Below are 22,922 nucleotides of genomic sequence, written 5' to 3'. Positions count from 1 at the left end.
CTGAGGTATAGGAATCTTATTCCGGGAGCTGTTGCCTGGTTCTATATCTTGAAGTGTTTCCTCTATGTTTTCTTCTGGCAGTTTCAATTTTTCAGGCCTCAAGTCTTTGATCGATTTTGAATTGATTTTGGTACAGCGCGGAAGAAAGGAATATGGTTTTACTTTTATATAGATGGATATCCAGTTTTCCCAGCACTATGTTTTAAAAATCATATTTTTGTCCAATATATGTTTTTAACAATTTTTTAAGAGTCAGATGAGTGTAACTGTGTGGACTCTTTCTACCTCCTTTATTTTATTCCATTGGTCTATGTGTCTGTTTTCATGCTACTAGCATACTATTTTTCTTACTATGGCTCTGTATGAAATTTCAAATCAGATATTTTGGTATCTCCCGGATTGTTGTTCTTTTATTTTTTCACTCAGGATTAATTTGGTTATTTTTGGCTATTCCTTTTTCTTTTTTTTGGGGGAGGGGTAATGAATTTTAGGCTTGTTCTCTCTAGTTCTGTGAAAACCCTTCTTGGTATTTTGATGGGGATTGCTTTGAATCTGTAGGTTGCTGTCAGTAGTGTGGACATTTTAACAGTGTTCATACTTTCAGTTCATGAACATGGGAGGGCTTTCCATCTTCTATGTCTTCTTCATTTCTTTTCTCAGTGTTGAAAATCTTTGTGCAGGTCATTCACTTTCTTGGTTAGGTATATTCTAGTTTTTCTTTTTCTTTTTTTCTTCTTCTTTTTTTTTTTTTTCTTTTTAAACTATTGTAAATGGAATGGTTTTCCTGATTTCTAAGAGAGTTTTTATTGGTTTAGTATGCTGATTTTATATTCTGGCATTTGTTGCGTTTGTTCAGATCTAAAATCCTTCATAGATTCTAAACTGCTCCATTATCAAAAGACTCCCTTGTGCTCTCCCTTTGTTGCCATGGTTACCCTCTATCCCAACCATTACTCCCAGAATCAAGAATTTATTCTCTATCTTTGTAATTAGTCACAAATGTTAGTTAATTGAGACCATGTGTTTGACTTTTTTCACTCAGCAAAATTTCCTCCTTTAAGATTTGATTCATAGAACTTGTGTGAATAAGTAGTTTATCTCTTTTTTGTTTAGTGCTATTTCATGTTATGGATGCTTTACAGTGTGTTTGATCATCATTTATCCACTGGAGGATATTTGTGAAGTTTCTAATTCTGGGCTATTAAAAATAAAACTTTAATAAAGTAAACTTCTGTGTATGCATTTTTAAAAATAAAAACAGAACTTAATTTCTCAGTATATATTCAAGAATGCAATTGCTGGGTCACATGGAAAATCTACTTTTTAGTCTAAAATGGCATAGTAAAACTATTCTCCAGAATGATCAAACTCATATAAACTAATAAAAATAGAAAAATTTGGTAACCTAGGACTAAGCAAAAACTTAAAAGAACGATCAAATAAAAAGAAAAACTGAGAAACTGGTCCTTATTACAGGCAAAACCCTTTTCCCTGTGAGAGGACTATTAAACAGAGAATGAAAGGACAAATTATACACTGGGGGAAAAATCTTTGAAAATCACATAGCTGAAAAAGAACATATATATAAAATATAAGGAGAATCATTAAAACTCAGCATTTTAAACTATCCAGTTAGAAAATGAATGTGACATATTCCACCAAAGAGGACATACACCAAGCAAATAAGAAGGCAAAAGAACATTTAGCATCATTAGCCATTACACAAATGAGAGTCAAAACTGAGTATGAATTAAATTAATGTTGTTGTATAATCTATAAGAAAGTTTAAAAAAAGATTCAACAAATGAGAGAGACAAAAAACTGAGCCAGGTATGCAATGGTGGTAGAATTTTTAAACATTTTTTTATTGTGGACTGAATTGTGTCTTTAACAGAAAGTTCACATATTGAAACCATAATCTGCAGTGTGACTATATCAGAGAAAGTGTCTGCAGGTAATGATGATTCAATGATGTCATACAAGAGGGGTCCTAGTCTGATAAGACTATTGTACCTGGAAAAAGAGGAAGAGACCCCATGCCAACTTTGTCATCTCATGTCCACTGGACAAGTCATGTGAAGTCACACAGAAAAGGTGGTCATTGGCAAGGTATCAAAAGGCCTCAAATCCAAGCCTAAAGCATCTTAATTTGGAATCTTAGTTTCCATAACTGTGAGAAAATAAATATGTGGCATTCAACAAAGCCAGATCGTCTCTGGTATTGACTCACCCAGTCCAAGCCAACTAACATATTTTCTTGAAAGGAGATGTCTGTTCTCATTGTACCAGATACGTGCAACAAGTCACAAAAGAGTGTGTCCAAAGATGAGAACAAGGAAAACAAGTAACAAACAAAAGCTCTGTTTTATATAAAGACTTAACTCTTGGATAGATATTCTGCATTGTAATTTGTGGATACATGCAGTTCTTATGCCATCAAGCCACAGAGAAGCTTTAATTTTAGGTGGAGAGAGAGAAGTCTAGAAGTTCTCCACAGAACACAGAACATGAAGAAAACATGGAAGGTACAATGGCATGAACTACGATTTTGTGTTTGTCTGTAAAATCATCTTTTTCCTTCTGTGATTTTCTGGAAGGAAAAGAAATTCCTTCAAAAATTTAGTAAATTATAAGGTTGGAAACATGTAGGATCTATTAACATTAAATTTACTGGTTCCTTATTTGTATAAGATATAGTGCAAAGTATCGACGGGGAAAAGTCTATCTCCCACAGTTTTCATTCTGAAAATGTAAGCAAATAATTTTAAAAAATAATATAAATCTAATAGAAGTAAAATTGGATCATTGGTATTTTAGAAAGTATATGAATACCCCCTAGACCTGGCTAATTCTAGTCTACAGAGAACTTACTCCTAAGAATTGGAAAATCACCTGCTTAGAATGAAGTAGGACTGGACTACTGATGGCAAACAAATATCTAAGTGGAAATATCAAGAATAGAGTTAGCAAAGAGAATTCAGTTTCATAACTGTTTACAAGATTAAGAGCAAAAATGATGTAGTAGGCAGCTGTGTAGGAAAGATCGTCTTGACAAGTTCTCTTAAAGATTTGATTAAGAAAATGGAAATGTTTTATGAAATTTTCAGATGTTTCAATAAATGTTAAGAAGAAATTTCAGTTATAAAACTAAACAGGACTACCTAGGGGAGTCTTAGATAATCCATACATTAATTTAATCATATATTTGTGTGTGCTGGTAATATATGAAATTATAAAGTAATTCTTGTGCATCTTTTCAACATATGCTATGATTAAAATTCTCCAGCAGATGGTGAGGAGAAGTTGGAAAGGGGCATGTTTTCCATCACAAAAACCATTGGTGTATGAAGATAATCAAATGATTTGTTTTCATATAGGGACAGAATTTCAAGGAAATAAGTCAATTTTAAACCAGTAAGTCAAATCATCTTACTAGAATTAAATTGCTAACATAAATCACTAACACCGAATGGATCGGAATGAGCTATTTCCTTCCTAAACTTCTAAATGATTTTATTCATTTGTGAATATGTTCCCACAAATTGATCTTTTCCAAATGACTACTTTTTTTTTCAATATTTTTCTTACCTAATTTGCAGTAAATTTTATTGGAACTTAGAACTTCTAGTTAAGTTCTCTACTTTCCTTTTACTGTTCCCTTGACTTCTGAAAAATGCCACAAAAATCAGGAAATTATTTCTATTAAAAGAATATGAAGTATTAAATTTTCCTCAATCACAATTTCACTTTGGCTTTTTCTGTGAATTTGAAGGAGAGGGAAACATATCACAAAGTGGTAGAGATATCAGTTTTCGCCCACTCAATGACTTTTTGTGTGTTCATATATAAATATTTAAAGAATTTCATTCTGGCATAGAAATGATTCATCTGTTCTCTTAGCAGTAGCTGAAGATACTCAGTAAAATCAACGAATTGGGATTACTCCCCAAAATGCGAATTGTAAAATGTTGTGCAGAAAATGACAGTAGAGGCAATACTGTTCATTTGATGCTAATTTACTGAATTCTTCATAAATTTGCTTGTTCTTCACAGTTATATCATATTTGATTTTGATGCACACTGAATGACTGTCTTTCCAAAACACTGCTGAAGCCAGAACTATTCTTTAAATAAGCCAATGCATATCTTTAGAAGGTTCGAATGAAATAGAATGTTTAATTTTAATAACACAACTTTAGTATTGAGAAAACAATAGTCTTCATTCCTGAATGCATATTGGTAAGGGGCATGAGGATTAGTAATAAAGAGATCAATTGTGAGCGTTTTTTAATTCAATATTTTTGTATTTTTGTGATTTTTGGATACCAGGAATTTAACCAATAGGTGCTTTACCATTGAGCCACATCCTCAGCTCTTTTTATTTATTTGTTTATTTTTTTGAGACAGGGTCTCCCTAAATTGCTTAGAGCCTCACTAAGTGACTAAGGCTGGCCTTGAACTTGAGGTCCTCCTGCCTTAGCCTCCGGAGTCACCAGGATTACAGGTGTGCATTGTCATGCTCAACCTAAATGTGTACATTTTAATCATGCATTATAGGCATTTTGAGTAACATGCTTAAGTCCAAATGATTTTATTTTCTTAAATTTGATATCTCTTTCTTTTCACATCTTTTCATTATTATTATTTTTAAAAATCTGACATTTGTATGTGTTCATCATGGGCTGTTAGTTCATACTAGTAAAGAAAACAATTAAATTCGACTTGTACACGACAGTTCTTTGGTGAGCGTGCTCCCCAGTTGCCATGTGTCTCTCCTCTAGTCCCATATCTTTACACTGCCTACAGATGTTTTCTTGGATCGTCATGGTAACCTCCAGTTTGACATATATGACTTGAGCTGGCACCAGACCCTTTTTTTTTTCTTTAAAGATTTCATGCTCTCCTGAGTTTTAAAAATAAATAAATTTCTGAAAAATTATGACCTACTACGTATTTACTAAAATCACATTTAATGACATGGAAAAATCATTATGCACATTATTAAGTGAAAAATATCTAGAATATAGCAATGTGCGTAAACAATTGCTTTAATCGTGTAAAAGCTATGTGTGGAAAAAATGGAAAATAAACCCAAACTATATTCAGGCTTATCTAAATTTCTCACATATTCATGTGTTTTTATTTTCTATAATTAAATTTTTCTGTAATTATTATTGTTGATATTATTAGTTTATAGAACCCTGGGTTCAGGCCTTAGCATAGCTTCCTGGAGCTCTGCAGACTGGGACAAATCTCTCAGTATCCTTCAGTCTATGGTTGCCACAAATAACAATGAATAAATAGCAGCCCTAGCTACCATAAGAGGCTGTTTGGGGATCAAATCTGTGAGATAATAGATTTATATGATGGGGCTATTTATTTGATGAAGCTTTATCAGTTATAGACAATACACACAGATATCATAATCTTCCTACATCAAGTTTCATTTCTGGGTCTCTGAATTGCTCATCTGCTCCCCCATTGCTACAATAGTAATAATTACAGTTGTGGTTGGAAAGGAGAATATGTCTGGATCAGGGAAGGTCTTGAATGTCAAGTTAAGGAATTGAAACATAATTCTGAAGGCCAGTATGTTCCAATCTACCATTATTCATGTAGAGGTTGAGTATTCCTTTTCAGAAATGATAGGGCCCAGAAGTGTTTCATATTTGGATTTTTTTTGTATTCTGAAATAATTGCAATACATAATGAGATATTTGTGGATGGGAACTGTCTTAATATAAAATTTAATTATGTTTCAATAAACACTTTATACATATAACCTGAAGTTAGTATTTATGCAATATTTTTGGTGTCCCTGTCTTTTGTCTGTACCTGACTCGTAAGGTAAGGTGTGGAATTTCCACTTATGACATCATATCAGTGCTTAAACTTTTTTGGATTTTGGAGCATTTTGAATTTTGGATTTATAGACTTGGGGTGGTCAACTGTACAGTTTTCATCTTTTTTCCATATCCACATACCCAAACTACAATTAAATCTTCAAATTGACTTTCCTTTCAATTTTTAAATGAATATTTAGACTTAATATCCATGATCATGTTTTATTAGAATTGCATCATATACATGTGAAAGTAGAAACATGACTTAGAAAATAAAACTATGAGTTTACATTTCACCTAAAATGATCTTTTATGGAATCAGTTGTAGACATTTCTCAATTTGTGAAACAGTGAGGGCAACGGGGTTTCCCAACTGGGTGCAAAGTTACGTTCTGGGTTGCTCTTTGAAGAAAACCATTCAGCAGTCCTGTGAGTTAGAATGGATTGGCCCATGGTGATGAGAATAGTCAGAGAGAAATCATCAAGGTGGGAATGGTAAGATCTTGGTCCAGGGAGGCAGAGGGGGAGGTAGGGTGGGGGTGCGATATACTCTTTCCACATTTCTAAAATAAACAACTGACTTCTTTTTATGGCAATTCATTAATAGCTCACAAAATTAAAATGGTCACATATTGACAGCAATTCAGCTTCAATGAATGTAAACTTATCTATTTCTATATCTACTGTTATATCTATATGTATACACAAAAAGTGCAAATTGACAGATGGATAGAATTCCTAATATAGTTTTATACATTATTCTATGTAAGTAGCACATAGTTAACTAAGTTCCTTTTACTTTTCTCACTAGTCATTCCTAAATAATCCTCTTACAACTCCATTGCTAGTTATTTGCTCTTACCAATCATTCTTTTCTACCTCCACCCAGATGTGGTTACAGGTATAGATCAGTAATATATACAGAGATAGATATGTTCTCAATTTTACTCACAACAGAGCTCTTATTCTTATATTACCCTGCTCAGACAATAAGAACATCAATCTCACCTCCACTGCAGTGAGATAGATTAGCTGCAGGCTGCTGAAGGACACGGCCCTTATTTGCAACACAGAATTGGAAGTCATCACTAAGGGGAGCTAAGAGGAGGCTAGGAGCTCTATGATCCAAATACCAAGGAAATGATAGATTAGGTAGGAATGTAAAATAGAAAAAATCAGTGGAGTTGAAATGAAACTGTCTCAACACTTTGCCTGCAAAGGGGCACAAATTTTACTGGATCCAACTGTAGAGCAATTTATGATCCATGATGTTGTCAGAAATAAGAAGGCATCTGCTAAGCTATTAGAGGAGATTAACTGCAGAATATGAAAACAACAGAAGCAGAAGAGCAATTAAGTTTAACCGGGAGATAAGGGAAGCACAATTGAAAAGACCCAGGAACCACAGGCACATGATGTGGTCAGGAAGACTTTGTGCAGCCCCAAACTGCACTTAGGATCGTTTCAGGGTGCACGCTGGGTGGAAGTAAATTTCACAAACACAGTCCAGTCCGATTACTAAATAAATAACAAGCAAACAGCCATTCCTACAAAGTAGGGTTGAATCCATTCAGAGTTGGCACAATCTCTGGTGATTTTTCTATAGGTAATTTTTCATTTTTGTTTGACTTTCTTTCATACTTCTCCGTATTTTGGTTTTTCTATCGTTTAATGAGAAATGTTTAACTGGTATAGAACTCTCTTGTGTGTGTGTGTGTGTGTGTCTTGTTTTGGATTCACTGGGATCATTATTTTATTTATTTATTTATTTATTTATTTATTTATTTATTTTTGTGGTACCAGGGATTGATGGAAACCAGGGACACTCAACAACTGAGTCACATCCCCAGTCCTTTTTTTTTTATTTTGACACCAGATTTTCTAAGTTGTCTAGGGCCTTCACTAAGTTGCTGAGGCTTGCTTTTGAACTTATGATCCTCCTGCCTCATGCTCCTGAGCTGCTGGGATTATAAGCATGCACCACTGCACCTGGTGAGTTTCATTGTGATTCTAAGATCTTAAGTTTGATTGGCTTTTCATTGTTTTTATAAAATTCTCAGTCATTGTATCTTTAAGTCTTTTTCACACCAATTTTTCATCTCTTTAGGATCCCACTCACATACTTGTTAAAATGTTTCTCTTTTTATTATCTCAAAGCTTTTGAATGCCTCTTCTGTTTTTCTTCATTCTTCTTCAATATGTATTTAAATGCAGAAAATTTCTAATGAACTATCCTCAAGTTCCATGGTTATTTCTTAGACTATGAAGCGTACTTTTATGAGCCTTTCAAAATAATTCTTCATCTTTGTTGCAATCATTTTTAATTTCTGGTGTTTCTATTTGACTTTCCTTATTCCCACCTGTCTCTAAAATGCCCGATCAGCCTAAGAATATTTTATGTCTTTTCTAGTAGAGTGTTTAACTTACCAGTAATAGTTATTTAAAATTCTCTATTGCGTAGTGCCCAAACATGTGGATCCATCTGAGTCTGATTTTGTCATTTGCTTTATATCATGAAGGAAAGTTGAATTTGTTTGTTTTTTTGAGTTTCTTGTAAATTTATACTGAATGCAAGACATTGAGTTCTGGACACAGAATAGCAGAGGCTGCTCTCAGGTAAATAGCATTCACGCCTGGAAAAAGGCATGTTTTTTTTCTGCTTGATGGGATTTTGGTGGGGATGTAGTCAATCTAGTTCAGAGTTGAACTGGACTCCTGAGTTTTGCTGTTAGGATTCCTTTCAAAGCAACAGTCATATGAAATTCTTTCAGAGTTACCTTCTGAAGCTAAAGATGATAAAATGACTTTTTGAAAATTAGCATTCCTTCTCAACACTCAGGGTTTCCACCCATGTCCCAGAGCGCGCCTTCTAACCCCCACCTGAGCAGTAGAACGACATCATATGTGACTGTTCTTGATGAGCTGTTGGAGGGACATAGCTGTTTTTCTGTTATCCATTTCCAACCTCCTTTTCAGGCAATTCCTGTTTCCATATCCAAATGGTTATTCAAGATCAAAATCAAATACAAAATTCCTCCCATTAAGAAGTCCTTTTTATTCCTTCCCATCAACTGGATATCTACTTTTCCTCTTCTGGATCTCATAGAAATTGATTTATCCTTTTATTGGTGACTCTCACATTTTATTTTGTGATCAATAAGTTCTATCATTTACATGAGATATTGAAATTTTAAGACCTTACAATACTGTCCTGCTATCATAAAATTCCTAAAATAGGTAAACCCAATGAATCATCAATAAATGCCCAAAGACTGAAGCCATCTTTTAAATAACCAATTGTGTGATGCATATCTGGGGTATTTGCATGTAGAATTCAGTCCTATTAGTTTATAGCTTAAACTACTCTTCCTAAAAGGAATATGCTCATATATGATAAGAATAAAATTATTAGATGGAGAGGAGGATGAAGATTGAACCATAAATTTCCTTCATAAGTTATGTTGGCTTCATAATTCAGGCTAATTATTTCATTAAATTAAAACTTCTGGGGTCACTCAAGGTGGAGTAAGGATCTAATCTTTTTTAAAAGATATAGCCTCACAGAGTTTGGCTGACTCTGTAATGCTAATATATTTTATTTCTTCATAGGACACTCCTTCCAACAACAAAAAAAGGTAATATAATATTAGAAATTGGACCTCATGTTGGAGGGACATGGAGCTCCCATAATTATAAGAGTTGAGCACTTTCATTATGGACTGATGCCAGAACTGCACACAGTGTATTATAAATTACGTCTACTTTCTTTGTTCCTTTCCATTAGCATTCACTTGCTGTTCCATTGTTCGTGATAAAATATAATTTAAGTTTTGTGTTAGTGATAATTTTTGGAAGATACAAAAATCTGCTTGTATTTCACAATCGACTTTGTAGTCTACATTATTATATAGTATTAGGTACTTTCGCTGTATTCAAGATGGTATGAGTATTTGAAAAACACTCAATATGCTGTGTGTAAAAATTGACTGAAAATGTGCTATCCTTAGAATGTTTTCGGCATAACCTCAAACCCATTATAAAATAAGAACCAAAATATTCAAAGTAGTCACTTAACGTGTAGAATGTCTCAAAATATTTTTGTTTGTGAAATTAAATGCATTCCTCTTAAATAAAACAAATGAACCTATTGGAAGATTGGTATGCATACTACTTGAAGTAAAAGATCATCTAATTCTTATTCACCGTGAAGGCACCTGAAAGAGATATATACTTTCAAGTGAATTAAACTAGGCAATATTTAGAAGAATGAAAAAATAAAGTATAAACCGTAGGTACATTATCTTAGATTATATAACATTGTCTTTTTACCAAAGATCATAAGTGATCTACTTTTGGTCTGTTAGTGATATGAAAACACAAACACAAACTTACTGATTTGCAGAAGAGATGTGTGTGCTCAAACATAAACACCTGGAGCACCTGGAGTTCTTTTTTTTTTTTTTTTTTTTTTTAACTCAGCACTTTCAAAATAGGTACAATAATTCTTGGATTTTCTCCATGTGGGAAGAGATAACCATTGTATAAAGACTATGAGCATCACCTTAAAATTATTGTATATGCATAAACTTATTTTTAAAGTGTCTTAAACTTGCTAATTTGAATGTGTGCTTCACAAATCATACTTGTCTATTCCTTTCAGTTCAAGATTAATACATTTTAGAAATATTTTGTATAATCCAATATATCCCCTCTGAGCCCTTCATTTGGGCCCATCTTTTCAAGTAGGCTAGATGGCATTTTAATCTATGACAATGCTCTTACAATGAGTTACCTATAGATATAGCAGCATTTGGTGAAATATAGAATCTTCTCTTTTGTAGTTATTATTCCTTGGCATTTCAGCCCTGATGAAATGGTCCAACTAATTTATGAATAGGCAGTTTGCCACTCAGACAGATGGCAGTGACTGTAGCCCAGAGACCCTGTATAGGCCAAAAATGCCAGTGTTGACAGGATTTCAGAAAAAATCAAATGTCTGTGTCAGTTTCTTCTTAAGATGTGTCACCCCCTAATACACTATTTATTAGACTATGTTCTAATTCAACTTTTTTCCCATTCCCATAAGGAGTGATTCTAAAAAGAAGCATTTTAATGAAAAATTAAGAGTTAGGTTTCCTGTTCCAAAAAAAGGGGCAACATTTTATCTCAAAAGGCAATACATTAAATATAAAGCATAAATCTCATCCACCCTTTTACACTAACAGGGCAAAGCTGACCATGCCACTAAATCAATTAGGTTTACTGATTTAAGGAAAAGAAATTCATCATAACAAATTCATCAAAGAATATTGCTTTTGTTATTATCTATCCTTCATGAAGGCAAAATGTTAGATTCTTTTTTAGTAATACTAGTTTTGATATATAATGAATCAATCATCGTAAACTTAGAAATCTGTTCATTTTTAATTATTTGAAAATTAGATTGTAACTTAAAAAAGTTGGGATTTTACTATTAGTAATCAAATAATAGGGACTTAAAAATAGCAAGTTTTGAAGTCACACAGCAAGGTTATCAATATAAACTTGCAGCTTTAAATAATCCTGCAAATATAAATAATAATCCTATAGTCAGTCAATAATAAATAGAAACTTCATTTAAGGAATCTCAGCATACAACCTCCTCCAAGGAGTCAAACTGCCAATTGGAGAAGATTGGAGGTCTTTACTCCAAAAAGAATTGCAAACAGAGATATGTGGCTAATCGGTTAATGATTTACAAATGTTCCTACATCATCTTGTGAGAAAACAAAATTTTAAACAGAGATTTTGTGCGTTAGATTTTTAATATCCTATTTGCAAAACAGGACACATCCTAAAATGAAGATGTAAAAAGAAGTCAATAAATTAAAGAAATATAATGAGAAGAGATTGATAAAGGACATACCAAAATAATATATAATAAAGATTAGTGCTCAGAAAAAAGAGGAAGTTCAAATACTTAACAAAAAAATGATATTAAAATTAATTGTTAGGGTTGATGATTTCCAGTTGTTTAATGTGAGTGAAACAAAATTCTTATTTGCAAAACCAAAAATTCTGAAAATAGCTTTGAATTCTTCCCTTCATGATTCACAATTAATATATTGCCATTTCTCTTCTTTTGAATCATAATAACTTTCATCATAACCAAAATTAGTGATCAATATTACTAATCAGCCAATATTAGTGATCTCAATTTTCTCATATTAAATATCGTTTGTAGTCATTTAGAATTGTTGCTGCCCCCAGCAACAACCCCACGAGACTGAAAATCGGAGGCAGACTGGGAATGAGCAGCATCTTTATTTAGCTTGAAGTTACTTCCTTCTCTTGCACCAAGGAAGGAGCCTCTTATATACAATCAAAAAGCCAATCATCTTAGAATAGCCCGGGCATGATCAGTGCATGCATAAGAAAGAATAGGGAGCATGAGTTGTCCACGGAAGGAAACCTGACCAATCAGAGTAGAGATTACGTATAAGCACGCCCTACTAAGGCCACACATGCTCCACCTCTTGGCTCTTTGCCAGCCGCCATCTTAGAACTACTTCCTCATATGACTATGTAGAGTATGTAATGTGTCTCTCATGATATTCACATGCTATGCTATGGATATTTACTATGGTCCTATTAGACACTTTCTGAAACCAGTTTCAAATATATTGAATTCATTATTTTCCAAATAGTGACAGGCAACAAGTATTTTTCTTTTGAATGTAGGAAATAACAAAATAACATTTTAATCAGTTTAAAGAGGTTTAGTTAACATAGCATCTTATGAATGGAAGGCAAGACCAAAAATCTTCAACATTTTTTTCCATACATATTTGTCCATAGTATTTTTTATTCTTGAAATGTCTTACTGATTTTTTTTGCTATGCAAGGATACTTGAGAGATTTATTTCAATATATGAAGTTAAATCACACATGCTAAAAACTGTATATTTGTGTCAAAGTATTTTTCATACAGTAAGTGAAATTAATTCTCATCTCCATGTTTCTAGGTAAGCTGTTTCTCCTTTAAACCTAAATGTTTAGTTTAATATTTTTATTCCTTAAAATTTAAGAAATTTCATTGATTAAAAAGAGTTTTTCAAGAAGGCACATTTTGTAATAATAAAATTTTGAAAACAAAATGACTCAAACTTCTGTTAAAAAACAGATATGAAAGTGTTAAATTCTACATATAGTGTGAAAATATGTAAAGAAAATAAAAGATAATGTTTTGGGCTCTATAATGTCAATGCTGCACAAATCCACAGACCCACCTCCTATGGTAATCACAACACCCTAAGGGGGGGGGGGGTGAGATTAACATTCTTGACATGCTTTGCAACAAAACTAGGAAAAGACATAACCCTGGTTTGCAGAGGTGATGCATGTCCTCCCTAATATAAAAAAGATCAGGGAAGAAAACAATGTAATAATAAAAGACAAGTAGCCTCGAGCACTATCTTTCAACTTCCTTATGAAAATGTTCAGGGACAGATTTCAGAAAATGTGTATTATCTAAAGTGGAAAGACACAAGCCACAGTTGGTTTTGTGAGTGGGGTGCACAGGGCTGATATCAGTACTCCACAGACATGTTAGACTTCAAATTATTATAGGGAACAAGACCATCTAAAAACATAGACAAACCTGATTTGAAGAAAGCAATAAAAATATGTGACTATAGGTAACGTTGACATTCTTAAAATAAATCCACTTAAGACAATGTTTCATTACCCTACCTATGTTGCTTCTAAAATGGAATATTATTGCAAAAGTTATTCAGAAAAACCCAATTATTTTTGTTAAGAATAATGATAAAAGGAAGTGGTATTGTATCAGGAAATCAACACGAAGAAGTGAATTGTAGTGGAACAAATATGCATGTATGATTATGTGAAAATGAACCTCGATAGTATGTGTAACTACAAAGAACTAATACAAATATTAATTTATACAAACAATGAAACATCTGAAAAGCAAATAAGGAAAACAACTCCATTTGCAATAGCCTCAAAAAACAATATTTGGGAATCAATCTAAGCAAAGAGGTGAAAGATCTCTATAATGAAAACTACAAAACATTAAAGAAAGAAATTGAGGAAGACCTTAGAAGATGGAAAGATCTACTGTGTTCTTGGATAGGCAGAATTAATATTATCAAAATGGCCATACTTCTAAAGACAGTATAAGATTTAAGACAATTCCAATTAAAATCCCTATGACATTTCTTATAGAAATAGAAACAGCAATCATGAAATTCATCTGGAAGAACAAAAGAGCCAGAATAGCCAAAGCAATCCTGGGCAGGAAGAATGATGCAGGGTGTATCACAAGACCAGACCTTAAACTATACTATAGAGCAATAGTAACAAAAACAGCATGGTATTTGCACCAAAATAGACGGGTAGACCAATGGTACAGGATAGAAGACATGAAGACATATCCACATAAGTACAGTTATCTCATACTAGACAAAGGTGCCAAAAATTTATAATGGAGAAAAGATAGCCTCTTCAACAAATGGTGCTGGGAAAACTGGAAATTCATATGCAGTGAAATAAAATTAAACCCCTATCTCTCACCTTGTACAAAACTCATCTCAAAATGGATCAAGGATCTAGGAATTATATCTGAGACCATTCACCAAACAGAAGAAAAAGTAGGCCTGAATCTCCATCATGTTGGCTTAAAACCAGACTTCCTTAACAAGACTCCCATAGTGCAAGAAATAAAAGCAAGAATCAATAAATGGGATGGACTCAAACTTAAAAAGCTTTTTCTCAGCACAGGAAACAATCAATAATGTGAAAAGAGAACCTAAAGATTGGGAGAAAATCTTTTCCACACACACTTCAGATAGAGCACTTATCTCCAAAATTTATAAAGAACTTACAAAACTTTACACCCAAAATAGAAAGAACCCAATCAATAAGTGGCCAAAGAACTGGACAGAAATTTACAGAAGAAATACAGGCAATTAATAAACATATGAAAAAGTGTTCAATATCTCTAGTAATTAGAGAAATGCAAATTAAAACAACTCTAAGATTTCATCTTATTATAATTAGAATGGATATTATCAAGAAAACAAGCAATAATAGGTGTTGGTGTGGATGTGGGGAAAAGGCACACTCTTACATTGCTGGTGGAGTTGCAAATTAGTTCAGCCATTCTGGAAAGCAGTGTAGAGAATCCTCAGAAAACTTGGAATGGATCCACTTTTGACCCAGTTATCCCACTACTCAGTTTATACTCCAAGAACATAAAATCAGCATACTACAGTGACGCAGCCACATCAATGTTTATAGCAGCTCAATTCACAATAGCTAGAAAGAAACTGTGGTATATTTACACAATGGAATATTATTCAGCCATAAAGAATAATAATATGAGGTTTCAAGATGGCAGACTAGAGGGTGACTGCACCTTTTGATGCTACTGAACTCAGGATTCAAGAAGGGGAGTTACTGAGAGACTCAGACGAATGCAGAGACGCTGGGTGAGTCGCTCCCACCAGGTGAAGCTTGGCCCAGGCAGCAGGTCAGGACAGTGGGCAGCTTCTCGGAGCTGGGCAGGGCCGCAAGAGGTTTTCCCCAGCCCCAGCTCCATCTGGCGGCAGGCCCAGCCCACAGCCAGCTTCTCTGAGCAGACCCGCCTAGTGAGAGGCTTTCCAAGCACACCCAGCCCAGAGTCCCGCACCCAGCAGCTGGCCAGGGGCAACTTTCTTCTGAAGCACTGCATTATCAAGTTCCTCCAAGATTTCAGGCTACTGAAGGATAGCAGGTGATATGCTGGAAATCTACAGGGAAACTAAAAGCCAATAGAGGAAATCTGCAATATCTCAGAGTCCCTCCAATATGAGAAAACAAGGGAAGAAAATGTCCCAAACAAACCTAGATGGTATATCAATAGAACCCAATGACAGCATGGCAGAAGAAATGTCAGAAAGAGAGTTCAGAATTTATATAATTAAAACAAAAGCATTAAATGATCACACCAATCAACAGTCAAAAGAGCAAATAAGGGAAACAAAAGATCATTTCAATAAAGAGTTAGAGATACTGAAAAAACAAACAAACAAACAAACAAACAGAAATCCTTGAAATGAAGGAAACAATGAACCAAATTAAAAACTCCATAGGAAGCATAACCAACAGGATAGAACACCTGGAAGACAGAACCTCAGACATTGAACAAAAAATGTTTAATCTTGAAAACAAAGTGGAGCAAACAGAGAAAATGGTAAGAAATCATGAACAGAATCTACAAGAATTATGGGATATCATGAAAAGGCCAAATTTGAGAATTATTGGGATAAAGGACGGCACAGAGAAACAAACCAAAGGAATGAACAATCTATTCCATGAAATAATATCAGAAAATTTCCCAAATCTGAAGACTGAAATGGAAAATCAAATACAAGAGGCATAGAGGACTCCAAATATACAAAATTACAACAGACCCACACCAAGGCACATTATTATGAAAATACTTGGCATACAAAATAAAGACAGAATTTAAAGGCTGTGAGAGAAAAGAATCAAATTACACTCAGGGGGAAACCAATAAGGATACCAGCAGATTTTTCAATCCAGACCCTAAAAGCTAGAAGGGCCTGGAACAACATTTACCAAGCCCTGAAAGAAAATGGATGCCAACCAAGAATCTTATACTCAGCAAAATTTACTTTAGGATTTGATGATGAAATAAAATCCTTACATGATAAACAAAAACTAAAAGAATTTACAAAAAGAAAGCTGGCATTACAGAACATTCTCAGCAAAATATTCCATGAGGAAGGGATGAAAAACAATGATGCAAATCAGCAACGGGAGGAACTAGCCTAAAGGAATAGCCAAATAGAGGAGAAACCAAGTCGTGTCAAAAAACAAAAATGAGCCAAATGACTGGAAATACAAATCATATCTCAATAATAACCCTGAATATTAATGGCCTGAACTCATCAATCAAAAGACATAGACGGGAAGATTGGATTAAAAAGAAGGATCCAACAATATGCTGCCTGCAAGAGACTCACCTCATAGAAAGAGATACCCACAGACTAACGGTGAAAGGATGGGAAAAAACATACCATGCACATGGACACAGCAAAAATGCTGGAGTATCCATCCTCATTTCAGATAATGTGGACTTCAAGCCAAAGTTAGTCAGAAGGGATTAAGAAGGACATTACATATTGCTTAAGGACAGCATGAATCAACAAGACATATCAATCATAAATATCTATGCCCCAAACTGTGGCTTATCCATGTACGTCAAACAAATCCTTCTCAATTCCAGAAATCAAATAGACCACAGCACAATAATACTAGGTGATTTTAACACACCTCTCTCACCACTGGACAGATCTTCCAAAAAAAACTAAATAAAGAAACCATAGATCTCAATAACACAATCAATAATTTAGACTTAATGGACATATATACAATACACCATCCAACAAAGAGCAAATATACCTTCTTCTCAGCGGCACATGGATCCTTCTCTAAAATAGACCATATTTTATGCCATAAAGCTAACGTTAGCAAATACAAGAAGAAAAGGGATACTACCTTGTATTCTATCAGATCATAATGGATTGAAATTAGAAATAAATGACAGAATAAAAGGCAGAAACTTCTCCAACACCTGGAGATTAAATAATACGCTATGATATGATGAATGGATAACAGAAGACATCAGGAGGGAAATAAAAAAATTCTTAGAAGTAAACGAGAACAAAGACACATCATATCAAAATCTCTGGGACACTATGAAAGCAGTACTTAGAGGAAGATTTAGTTCATGGAGCCTATTCAATAAAAGAAGTAAAAATCAACAAATAAACGACTTAACACTACAGCTTAAACCCTAGAAAAAGAACAGATCACCATCAAAAGTAATAGAAGACAGGAAATAGTTAAATACAGAGCTGAGATCAATGAAATTGAAACAAAAGAAAAAAAAATTGACAAAATAAATAGTTGGTTCTTTGAAAAAATAAACAAAATTGATAAACCCTTAGCCACACTATCAAAGAGGAGAGAAAACTCAAATTACTAAAATTTGGAATGAACAAGGAAATATCACGACAGACACGAGTGAAATACAAAACATAATTAGAAGCTATTTTGAAAATCTATACCCAACAAATCTGAAAATCTTGAAGACATCAACAGGTTTCTAGAGGCACATGAATTACCTAAATGAACCAGGAGGACATACACAACTTAAATAGATCAATTTCAAGTAATGAAATAGAAGAAGTCATCAAAAGCCTACCAACAAAGAAAAGTCCAGAACCAGATGTGTTCTCAGCTGAGTTCTACAAAACCTTTAAAGAGCTCATTCCAATAGTTCTCAAAGTATTCCATGAAATAGAAGAGGAGGGAACCCTCCTAAACTCATTCTATGATGACAATATCACCCTGATACCTAAATCAGACAGAGACACATTGAGGAAAGAAAATTTCAGACCAATATCCTTAATGAACACCGACGCAAAAATTCTCAACAAAATCTTAGCAAATTGCAAACAAAAATATATTAAAAAGCTAGTGCACCACGATCAAGTGGGTTTTATCACAGGGAAGCAAGGTTGGTTCAACATTCGGAAATCGATAAATGTAATTCATCATATCAACAGACTTAAAGTTAAGAATCATGTGATTATTTCAATAGATGCAGAAAAAGCATTTGATAAAATACAGCGTCCCTTCATGTTCAAAACACTAGAAAAAATAGGAATAGTGGGAACATTCCTTAACATTGTAAAGGCCATCTATGCTAAGCCCATGGCCAATATCATTCTAAATGGTGAAAAACTGAAAGCATTCTCCCTAAAAACTGGAACAAGGCAGGAATGCCCTCTTTCACCACTTCTATTCAATATTGTCCTTGAAACTCTAGCCAGAGCAATTAGACAGACCAAGAAAATTAAAGGGATAGGAATAGGAAAAGAAGAACTCAAACTATCCCTGTTTGCTGATGACATGATTATATATTCAGAGGAACCGGGAAATTCCACAAGAAAACTTTTGGAACTCATAAGTGAATTCAGGAAAGTAGCAGGATATAAAATCAATGCTCATAAATCCAATGCATTTTTATACATAAGTGATGAATCTTCAGAAAGAGAAATTAGGAAACCTACCCCATTACAATAGCATCAAAAAAAATAAAATACTTGGGAATCAATCTAACAAAAGAGGTGAAAGACCTGTACAATGAGAACTACAGAAAACTGAAGAAAGAAGTTAAAGAAAACCTTAGAAGATGTAAAGATCTCCCATGTTCTTGGATAGGCAGAATTAATATTGTCAAAATTGCCATACTATCAAAAGTGCTATACAGATTCAATGCAATTCCAATTAAAATCCCAATGACATACCTCACAGAAATAGAGCAAGCAATTATGAAGTTCATCTGGAAGAATAAGAAACCCAGAATAGCTGAAGCAATCCTTAGCAGGAAGAGTGAAGCAGGGGGTACTGCAATACCAGATCTTCAACTCGACTACAAAACAATAGTAACAAAAATGGCATGGTAAGGGTACCAAAGTAGACAGGTAGATCATGGTACAGAATAGAGGACATGGACCCAAACCCAAATAAATACGATTTTCTCATACTAGACAAAGGTGCCAAAATATGCAATGGAGAAAAGATAGCCTCTTCAACAAATGGTGCTGGGAAAACTGGAAATCCATATGCAGCAAAATAAAACTAAACCCCTATCTCTCACCCTGCACAAAAATCAACTCACAATGGATCAGGGACCTTGGAATCAGACCAGAGACCCTTCATCTTATATAAGAAAAAGTAGGTCCATATCTTCAACATTTCGGCCCAAGATCAGACTTCCTTAATAGGACTCCCATAGCACAAGAAATAAAAGCAAGAATCAATAACTGGGATAGATTCAAACTAAAAAGCTTTCTCTCAGCAAAGGAAACTATCAGCAATGTGAAGTTAGAGCCTACAGAGTGGGAGAAAATCTTTGCCACCCATACTTCAGATAGAGCACTAATCTCCAGAATGTATAAAGAACTCAAAATCTCTATACCACGAATACAAATAATCCAATCAACAAATGGGCTAAGGAAATGAACAGACACTTCACAGAAGAAGTTCTACAAGCAACAGACATATGAAAAATGTTCAACTTCTCTTGTAATAAGAGAAATGCAAATCAAAACTACCCTAGATTCCATCTCACCCCAATTAGAATGGCGATTATCAAGAATACAAGCAACAATAGGTGTTGGTGAGGATATGGGGAAAAAGGTACACTCATACATTGCTGGTGGGGTTGCAAATTAGTACAGCCACTCTGGAAAGCAGTATGGAGATTCCTCAGAAATCTTGGGATGGAACCACCATTTGACCCAGCTATCCCACTCCTTGGCCTATACCCAAAGGACTTAAAAGCAGAATACTACAAAGATACAGCCATATCAATGTTCACAGCTGCTCAATTCACAATAGCCAGATTGTGGAACCAACCTAGATGCCCTTCGATTGATGAATGGATAAAGAAATTGTGGTATATTTATACAATAGAATATTACTCAGCCATAAAGAATAATAAAATTATGGCATTTGTAGGCAAATGGATGAAATTGGAGGATATTATGCTACCTGAGATAAGCCAATCTCAAAAAAAACCAAAGGAAGAATGATCTTGCTGATAAGTGGATGATGACACATATTGGGGGGGGGGAGGGGACAAGAATGGAGGAAGGAGGAAATGTATAGAGGGAAAAATGGGGTGGGATGGGTGGGAAGGGTGAGGGTAGGGAAAAAATAACAATGAATCAAACAACATTACCCTATGGAAACGTATGATTACACAAATGGTATGCCTTTACTCCATGTACAGAGAATCAACATGCATCCCATTTGTTTACAATAAAAATAAATTAAGAAAAGAATAATAATATTATGGCATTTGCAAATAAATTGATGGTATTGGAGAATATTATGCTAAGTGAAATAGGTCAAGCCCAAAAAACCAAAATCCAATGTTTTCTCTGATAAGTGCATGACAATATATAATGAGGGGGGTGTGGGGAATAGAAGATTGAAGGATATTTGGAAGGTGTAGAGGAAAGTGGGGTGTAAGAGGGTGGAGGACAGAAAGATAGTAGAATGTAACAGATAGCAATGCACTATGTATATATATGATTACATGAATGTTGTCAATCTATAATGTGTACAACCATAGAAATGAAAAGTTGTACCCCATTTGTGTATAATGAATCAAAATTCAGTCTGTAAAATAAAAAAGATTTTAATTAAAAAAAAGTCAAGGGAATAAAATAGTAACCCCCATTTCTAGCATGCTGCCTTAGTAGGGTAGTTGACAATATTTGGCCAGTCTTCTTAACTGTTCCCCCACCTTTTTTTCTAAATTATTTTAAAGCACATCTTAGATATCACAAGTCAAAATATTTCTTCATAGTTATGTTTGTTCATGTTTACTATTCACATAATTCTTAGCTTAGCATCTGGTCCCTAACAGATAATAAAGTTTAATTTAATTAATTAATTAATTAGAGAAAAATGTTATTTATCACTCAAAAACATCACTCAATAGCCAGGCATGGTGGTGCACACCTGTAATCCTAGCAGCTCAGGGGACTGAGGCAAGAGGATTTCGAGTTCAAAACCAGTCTCAGCAACTTAGCAAGATCCTGAGCAACTCAGTGAGACCCTTTCTCTCTATAAAATATTTTAAAAAGGGTTGGGGATGTGACTCATCAGTTAAGCACCCCTGGGTTCCATCCCCAGTGACCCCCCAAAAATTTTGAGTTATTGAGCAGCTACTATTTGCCAGGCTGTTGTAGGGGTTGTGGACAGATGCTAAGGAGCAGACACAGAGAATAAGTGAATGAATAAATAAGGTATAAAATTTTAAAACCAAGAAATCAATCAATAATATGAAGAGAACATACAGAATGGGAGAAAATCTTTAACACATGCACCTCAGATAGAGCATTAATTTCCAGTATATACAAAGAACTAAAGAAGCTGAACACCAAAAATCAATCCAATTAATAAATGGGCTATGGAACCAAACAGACACTTCACAGAAGAAGAAATACAATCAATCAAAAAAATATATGAAAAAATGTTCAACATCTCTAGTAATTAGAGAAATGCAAATCAAAACTACTTTAAGATTTCATCTCACATCACTCAGAATGGCAATTATCAAGAGTTCAAACAACAATAAATGTTGGTAAAGAAGTGGTACACTCCTACATTGCGGGTGGGGACTGCAAATTGGTACAACCATTATGGAAATTGGTATGGAGGTTCCTCAGAAAACTTGAAATGGAACCACCATTTGACCCAGCTATCCCACGTCTTGGTTTGTACCCAAAGGACTTAAAATCAAGATAGTACAGCGATGCAGGCACATCAATGTTTGTAGCAGCTCAATTCACAATAGCTAAACTATGGAATCAACTGAGATGCCCTTCAACAGATGAATGGATAAATAAATGTGCTACACATATATGATGGGATATTACTCAGCCTAAAAGAAGAATGAAATGATGGTATTTTCTGGTAAATGGACGGAGCTGGAGAATATCATGCTCAGCTAAATAAACCAATCCAAAAACACAAAACAAAACAAAAATGGTGCTGGGAAAACTGGATAGCCATATGTAGTAGAATGAAATTGAACCCTTATCTCTCATCCTGCACAAAACTCAACTCAAAGTCAGGACCTACGTGTTAGACCAGAGACCCTGTGCCTAACAGCAGATAAAGTAGGATAATTTGATGCTTGCTGTCCCCTTTGTCAATTGTCAATTCCCGTTATTTTCTGAGGTATAGGAATCTTATTCCGGGAGCTGTTGCCTGGTTCTATATCTTGAAGTGTTTCCTCTATGTTTTCTTCTGGCAGTTTCAATTTTTCAGGCCTCAAGTCTTTGATCGATTTTGAATTGATTTTGGTACAGCGCGGAAGAAAGGAATATGGTTTTACTTTTATATAGATGGATATCCAGTTTTCCCAGCACTATGTTTTAAAAATCATATTTTTGTCCAATATATGTTTTTAACAATTTTTTAAGA

At 34.3% G+C, this 22,922-nt stretch overlaps 1 long non-coding RNA gene across 3 annotated transcripts in view; it reads left to right on the top strand.

Annotated features, from left to right (window-relative positions):
• LOC306657979 overlaps positions 1 to 22,922 on the top strand; it is a 90,994-nt gene that overhangs the window by 20,146 nt on the left and 47,926 nt on the right. The window contains exon 3 of one of the 3 annotated variants that reach the window (XR_013762938.1): positions 7,647 to 7,742. The exons of the other annotated variants lie outside the window; for them this stretch is intronic. This is a non-coding gene — a long non-coding RNA (uncharacterized lncRNA). Of the gene's footprint in view, positions 1 to 7,646; positions 7,743 to 22,922 lie in introns of those variants that run through there. 3 annotated transcript variants of the gene reach the window in all.

The sequence above is a fragment of the Sciurus vulgaris genome (genome assembly GCF_902686455.1).
Source record: "Sciurus vulgaris genome assembly, chromosome: 3".
Classification (NCBI taxonomy): Eukaryota; Metazoa; Chordata; class Mammalia; order Rodentia; family Sciuridae; genus Sciurus; species Sciurus vulgaris.
The sequence above is the reverse complement of the archived record's forward strand: the minus strand, read 5'-3'. Positions and strand labels throughout refer to the sequence as shown.